This window comes from Thamnophis sirtalis, unplaced genomic scaffold, assembly GCF_051295495.1.
Source record: "Thamnophis sirtalis isolate CommonGarterSnake01/CBP01778 unplaced genomic scaffold, rThaSir2_p1.2 scaffold_5, whole genome shotgun sequence".
In the NCBI taxonomy this organism is placed as follows: Eukaryota; Metazoa; Chordata; class Lepidosauria; order Squamata; family Natricidae; genus Thamnophis; species Thamnophis sirtalis.
In genome coordinates, this window is record NW_028261385.1 from 78445436 (window position 1) to 78452974 (window position 7539).

At 39.9% G+C, this 7539-nt stretch overlaps 1 long non-coding RNA gene across 1 annotated transcript in view; it reads right to left on the bottom strand.

Annotated features, from left to right (window-relative positions):
• Positions 1 to 1150: 1150 nt before the first annotated feature.
• LOC148045437 (uncharacterized) overlaps positions 1151 to 7539 on the bottom strand; it is a 7692-nt gene continuing 1303 nt past the window's right edge. The window contains exons 2-3 of the long non-coding RNA XR_015696736.1: positions 5564 to 5638; positions 1151 to 1624 (exon numbers count right to left, since the gene is read on the bottom strand). This is a non-coding gene — a long non-coding RNA (uncharacterized LOC148045437). The remainder of the gene's footprint in view (positions 1625 to 5563; positions 5639 to 7539) is intronic.

The following is a 7539-nucleotide window of genomic DNA, read 5'->3' on the forward strand; positions in this document are numbered from 1 at the left end:
GTAACATAGATAGTATGTTTCACTTGCTGTGCTGGTTGGCCATTGTTTCCTGCTCCAATTCAAACCACCGGTTATCACCTTTAAAGCCCTACATGGAAGAGCTCCAGGTATCTACTGGACAGTTTCTCCTGCCAAGATTTGACCTGCTATGTACATTTTTCTATGGAGGCATAATGAAGGATTCCATATCACATGGGGTGGGGAAGATTGGAAGGGGATCTTGACAACATGACTACTCTGCAGCTATCCCTGGGCTGTGAACACTTTGCATTTCAAAGTACACAGTACGGGAACATCTTCATATTTCAAAAAATTATTAAAACCTGCCTGTCCCATTGAACATTTGAGGCCTAGGGTCCATGGACTCCTTTGTCAATAGAAACTGAATACTGATTTGACTGAATCTGAGGTGGGTCCCTACTGGTTTGACCCGGTTCGGCTGAACTGGTAGTGATACTGGTTCAGAACCAGCAGCGACCCAGGCTAGCCACGTCCCTGAACCAGTTTCCCAGTCGCCATCGCCACCATCGTTTTGGGGAGTTCTGCGCATGTGCAGAACAATTTCCACTGAATTGCGCATGTGCACCCACAGTGCACAGATGAGTGAACTGGCAGTAACGCCGGCTAGAACCCACCACTGGACTGAATGTATTATCTCTGAGGGTTTTTGGTTTGGGTTTTTTTGCAAATAGCCTTGAATTTGCAGAAGTAGGCAGTGTATAAAACTAAGGCATTACTTTTTTTAAGTAAAGAAGACCCTATTAAGAGTTTACACTATTGCAAGCCACCATGTGACTTCTGAATTCAAATTTAAACTGAAATGCAATGGGAAAATCCTTAAAGTGATTTGGAAACAATAATTGTTCTTTTTCAATATTATAAAATGTACACCAAGTATAAGACCTTTGCTCATGGATCTACCTATGTGATCATTGACAGTCAACAACAACCTGATGGCACATAATAATACCATTGCAATTAAAGGTATAGAAAACAATCCATGTAGAAACCATTCTTTACTTTATTTTCATTGTACGTACATACACATTATACACATACAAGGAAATTAACAACACCCAGAGACCAGGCCCAACACACATAACAATCCCCAAACACACCTCCACCCCCACAAAAAAAATAAACAGACCAAGTAGAGCAGTCCAGCAGTCCAATGGTGGCCCTTTAGTTCATTGTTGAGTACAATTATAGCTCTGGGATAAAAGCTATTCAGAAGATGTGTGGTCCTAGTTTTAATTGTTCTGTATCTTCTGCCAGAAGGCAACAGTCTAAAAAGATTGTAAGCAGGATGGGAAGAGTCTCTGAGAATGTTATGCAACTTCCTCAAACAGTGAGATGCGAAGATGACATCCAGGGCTGATAGCTGGAGCCCGGTGATAATCTGGGCAGTTTTAATGATTCTCTGCAGAGCTTTTTTATCCACTGCAGAGCTGCTCCCATACAATGCCAAGAATGCTGTATGTCAGGACTCTCTCAAAGGTGATGCGATAGTAGGACAGAAGTAGATGCTGAGATAGATTTATCTTCCTTAGCATTCTCAGGAAGTACAGCCTCTTCTGTGCCTTCTTCACAAGCATGTTAGCATTCATGGTCCATGAGAGGTCCTCTGAAATATAAATGCCCAGAAATTTAAAACTACCAACCCTCTCCACCTCCTCACCATTTATGTACAATGTACATCTCTCTTCCTCCTGAAGTCAATTATAAGTTCTTTATTTTTTTGGTGTTAAGTGTAAGATTATTTTCTTTAGACCACAATGTCAGCCCTTGTACTTCCTTCCTATAAGCAGACTCATTCTTATTACCACTGTTGTGTCATCTGCAAATTTAATAATTGTGTTGGTGTTATACAATGGGGGACAGTCATGTGTGTACAAGGAATAAAGGAAGGGGCTTAGCACACAACTCTGGGGGGCTCCTGTGCTTAATATCAGAGTAGAAGAATGGTGAAATCCCATCCTTACTGACTGTGGCCTATCTGTCAGAAAATCCTTTATCCACAAACAAATCCTCTGATTTATACCCAAATTGAACATTTTAAGAAACAACCTATTGGGTAGAATGGTGTTAAAGGCAGAGCTATAATCCACAAATAGCAACCTTATGTGTGTTCCTTGTTGTTCCAAATGATTTAATACAGTATGGACAACAATCAACATAGCATTATCAGTTGATCTGATGTACAGAACATCTGGTTTTAGGTGGTAGATATCTTGATGGTCACATTTCTAAAAAGGGAGGAGAGTTTTCATTTGTGCTCAATAAAAAAAATCAAATTGTTTTCTTTTGAATAGAGCCTGTTGTGGATAGAGTATAAAAGAAAGCCAAGAACATCAGCAAGTGACATAAGGTAGGAGAGAAAAAGCAGGCACTGGAAAGACAGAGCAGAATAGTGACACACGACAAGATAAAATATGACCTCAGCAGTGGTGAAGATAGCTGCTGAACAGCTGGAAGGGGTGGATGAGGCAACTGCTGTAATCTGGGATTTTGCAATAGCAGTTGAGAGAGAGGAGGACAGGAGGGATTATGGAGTTTTGGAAGGCAGTTGCTCAAAGATGGGCTGGTGAAAATACATTAAGCTGGGATATCTGCAGTTGTTGCTGAGAGGATAAGGGGAAGTGAAGGTACTTGGAAGATGGACAGGACAGTGAAAAATACTACACTGAAGATGCAGAGGAGACAGCCTCAAACCTTTCACTACTTGCCCCACCTGGATTTTTTAAATCTGAAACAGCATGATCTCTTCCCATTCATAAATTACACTTGCACAAACTTTAAATTTGTGGATTTCTAAATAATCCGCCCAACATGCAATGCCACAAATAAGTCAATCCCATTTTAGTCTGATGTGATGTGCAAACTCAACTTTAGAGATTTTATATCTGCAGAAAACTTCTTCCATGTCTGGTGCCATTTCTCCAACGTGCTGTGATAAGTCATATACCTCATATTGGTCTTTATTTCTGCTCTGTAGAGAGCTTCCCAGAGATCATGTAATGAGGCAACTTCCCTAACTGTCAATAAGATGAACTGACTGCCACCTAGAAATATAACCCACTGCATTATTGCCATGTGCAAATGACATGCTAAGATGACAAGTGTCCTATTAACTAGACCACTGGCACCCTTTCCCCATCTAGCTCTTTAAAGAGGACTGGGCTTGGCTAAAGCTATGCATGTCGTTCATACTTGAAGCCTCTATCATTTTTGGCTAGCACTAGTTGGAATTTGAAATCAAGAACTTGTTAAGAGATTGACTTATTGTACTCCTCAAGTGAATGGGGTGGACCACTCACTGGTGGCCAAGAACTGCAATTTTACTTTTTCAAAATGTTTTAGTCCCCGGGAGCTGCTTTGCCAATGGTGCAACAATGATATTGGGGTGGACTAGATTAGTCCATTTTCTTTGGATTGAGTTTAAAGAGTCAAAAACAGTGATTTAAATACATGTAAATCACTCTGCCTCTTATCCTTCCCTACACATTAGTGAGGGTGCATTACCAACTTTTTTTTTTAGTTGGGGTGGTTAAACACACACATGAAGCCATCCATTATGCCCTCCCCGAAAAACCTAGAGGGGAAAAATAGTGGCAATGCCATGAGACCTACAAAATGGATATTGAGGACCTAACATGAAATCTGAAGATGTTCATAATCCAACTGCAAGTTCATGGAGTTCATTGTTCAATATTAAGCACCAAGGCCAAGCAGACATTTGACGAACTGTCAGGCTGCACACTGAAATTAAAACATATCTTAAATCCTTAAAATAAGATTTGAGATAAGTTTCCATTGTTTTCTGCAAATTCAGCCAAAGGTTGAAGATTAACACAGGGAGAAGAGTAAATGCTGAACTAATTACAGTCAAATGGCAGGACATGCCCTTCGAAATAATCAAGTACGCCTGTACTTGTCCAGGCCTATCCATAATTTCACACAGAAATCTGAGGTGTCACTTACCACTCAGGTTTAAAAAGTATTTTTTTTCCTTTTGTGGCATCCTTGGTGCTCTCTGAGTTTGCTTGTTGTCTTGCAGATGTCTCATTTCCCAGACTAGGTAACATCTTCAGTGCTAGTGATGATGTTATCTAGTTTGGGTAATGAAACATCTGCAAGAAAACAAGCAAGCCCACAGAGCATCAAGGACCCCACATTTCAACCCTGAGGTGCAAATATTTCTCCTTTATTGATTTTCATTTTTATTTATTTCTTCCATTTTCATGGCCATCCACTTGCCATCTGGATAACCATTTGAGGGTTATAAAACAGTAAAAGAACACTGAAATAATTAAAACCTGTCACACTAGAAGCAACTCATATTCAAAACATTAAAATAGGGCTCATATAACAACCTAGTGCTCTGCTGTTTAGTACCTTATAAACTCTAGATTCAAATGCAACAAAAGCAGAGTGCAGGCATCTTTAGTAATCTTTAGATACAACAGCTGATATTTGCAACCAAATTGGTTCCCACAATACCTTAATCTAAGGGTAATTTATCCATAGTTTGCTCAACCAAAGTGCTGGTGTTCTTTTCACCCACTAAACCAAAAACTAGCCAAACTAGCTTGCTTCACCGAGTATACTAGGCTGACATGTGGTGGGCGTGTAATTTGTAATTTGAAATATGCTTGGCAGAGTTTTAATTGTGTGTACGGTGCAATGTAGTGAGAAAAAGAGAGTTCCATTTCAGGAGAGACATACTTAATAACTTTGATGCAGCGGTTGACTTTAGCGTGTCATCTAAAGATGCTCTATGAGAAAAGAGATTGCACCCCTGAAATTCAAATTGATCTGATGTTAGATTTGAGAAAAATTTCTATTACAGGTAGTCCTTGACTTACAACTATGATTGAGCGCAGAATTTATGTTGCTAAGTGAGAAATTTGCTCTATTTTACAATTTTTCTTGCCACATTTGTTAAGCGAATCACTAGAGTTGTTAAATTAGTAAGGCGGTAGTTAAATGAATCTCATTGACTTTGCTTGTCAGAACATCGCAAGACTCTCGGGACACTGCAACAGTCATAAATATGAATCAGTTGTCAAGCCTCCAAATAAAAATCACACGACTATGGGGACACGCAACGGTCATAAGTGTGAGAAATGGTCATACGTCGCTTTTTTCAGTGCCGTTGTAACTTCGAATGGTCACTAAACGAACTGTTATAAATCAAGGACTACCTGCACTTTCCACAAATTCAGCAAAAGTGAAAGGTTAAAGACTCCTTAATGCTATTAATCACACCTCTATACTAGATGTAGGAGAGGCAGTTAGTTGTAGCAGTTAAGGCATCAGGCTAAAAACTGTCAGACTATGAATTCAGCAGTGGGATTCATATTTTGTTACCACTGGTTCGCCCCCCCCCCATGCCCGCCCCCTTCCGCGCATGCACTTTGCTTGTGCCTGGGCCTTCCGTGCATGCGCTTGGCCTCAAAAATGTGCCTAAATAAGACAGGATAGAGCCAAGGCAAGTGGGCAGGGCCACCTGTGATTTCTGGTACTAATTTGGGTGAATCGGTCCGAACCGGCTAAATATTACCTTTGTATGAGTTATAGTCCTGCCTTAGGCACAAAGCCAGCTGGATGACCTTGGGTCAGTGACTCTTTCTCAGCCCTAGGATGGACGCAAAGACAAAACACTTTTGAAAAACCTTGTCAAGAAAACTGCAGGGCTGTCCAGGCAGTCTCTGAGAATCAGACATGACTGAACAGAAGAAGAAAAAATTCAAGATGTGCGGATTTTAACTCCCAGAATTCCCCAGCCAGCATGCTGGCCATGGAAACTTGAAATTGAAATCTACATAACTTAAAGTTATCAACATTGCCATTGTTCAGGCAGTCAAAAAAAGTGGCTGCATTTCCCCTCTATTTGGAAAATCAACAATCTTTAAATTGAGCAGCTTAATGCCTCTAAACATCTAGGGATCTACTTTCAGTGGTCTATATCCTGCAAACTCCAATCTTCAAACTTCATGCTCCATGTACATGAAGCGTCCAATGCAATAACCAAATACACAAGTTGTAACCATGTGCCTGCAGTAGTTCAACTTTTCAAAGCTATATGGCACACAATGATTTCCTTACTCTAGAAACTACCCAAGTTGCATTCCTAAGAGCTTTGTTTTGATTTCCTGCCCCACTTTAGTTTGAGCCTCATTGAATAGCTGTGGACACTGAATCACTGAGTCTGTGCCAGTTAAAATATTAGCTTAAACTTATCTAGAAGCATGAGTCTTTAGTTCACCTTATTGTACATTGATAGACAGATTCAATTCCCCATGGAAGAAACAAATGATAACTGTTCTCATATAGATTATTGTGAGTTTACCCTCCAATCTGTACTTGTGTTGTGGTTGGACAAAACCTGGAATGAGGTCAAACAAAGAATCTCCAATCATGATGTACTAAGGAATAGTCTTAACATCTCATTCTCTAGAAGAGAATATTTGCAACTCAGGGTTGAGCTATGAGATCCTTAGTACTCTCTGACCTGGATTGACATTTCATTGCCCAACGAGGTAACACCATCAGTGCTAGAAGGGTGTGGTGTTTGCTCTATCTTTAGCCTAGTGGTAGGTTGCTAACTGGTTTGCTTGTGCAACGCTTCTGTGCATGTGGGTGGATGGAGCCTTCCGCTGCCACCACTACCGGTTTAGCTGTACCGGGCTGCACTGGGAGCAACCCACCTCTGATTTAGCCACTTGTATATAAATAAAGAGCAAACCCTATTCTCTTCTAGCATGATGTTGCTTAGTTGGGTAATGAAAGGTTTACAAAGAAAACAATCAAACTTAGAGAGTACCAAAGACCCCACATCTCATATCTCTTCTTAAAACAGCTCACATTTTAGCATCTCCAAACATTTTCATTATATATTTGTACCCTAATATAGGGAGATACTCAGATTGCTATTGTTAAGACATGGTTCTCAAGGGCACTGAGGGGAGATTTAATTACATCCTCTATCAAGAGCATTTGTGCATATGTCTCAGTCTGACACTGAAATTGAAAGAATTGTACATGTGCTTCTGTTTCCCATCTACAAAGGGTGGAGTTAATTACTGCCCTAATTGCCGATTATCCAACTTGTTCTAACAGCCGATTAGTTCTAACAGCCATCACGTGTTTCTTATTAAATGAGAACCATAAAGTCTCTACAAATGTTCTGTGCCATAGCAATTGTTGAATTCTGTGCCGTAGCAATTGTTGTCAAAAAGCATTGGGCTGGAAGGTAATGGGCGAATGCCTAACTTCAACTGTTAATGGGCTTGTATGTTAGATATGTTGGCCTAAGTGTGCATTCTTTAATAAAATAAATATGATATATCGGTAGATACTTTTTAACTAAGACAATTAACTGGTATCATCAGGAAATGAAATAATGTGCAATGAGTACAAAATGATTTAACTTTCAAATTTCCTTTACTCAAACTCTCAATCAGCTAAAAAATGAAGCTACATAATCCACATGAAGTAGCATACAGAATCTAGTTATCAAAAATGTTTTTCATACCC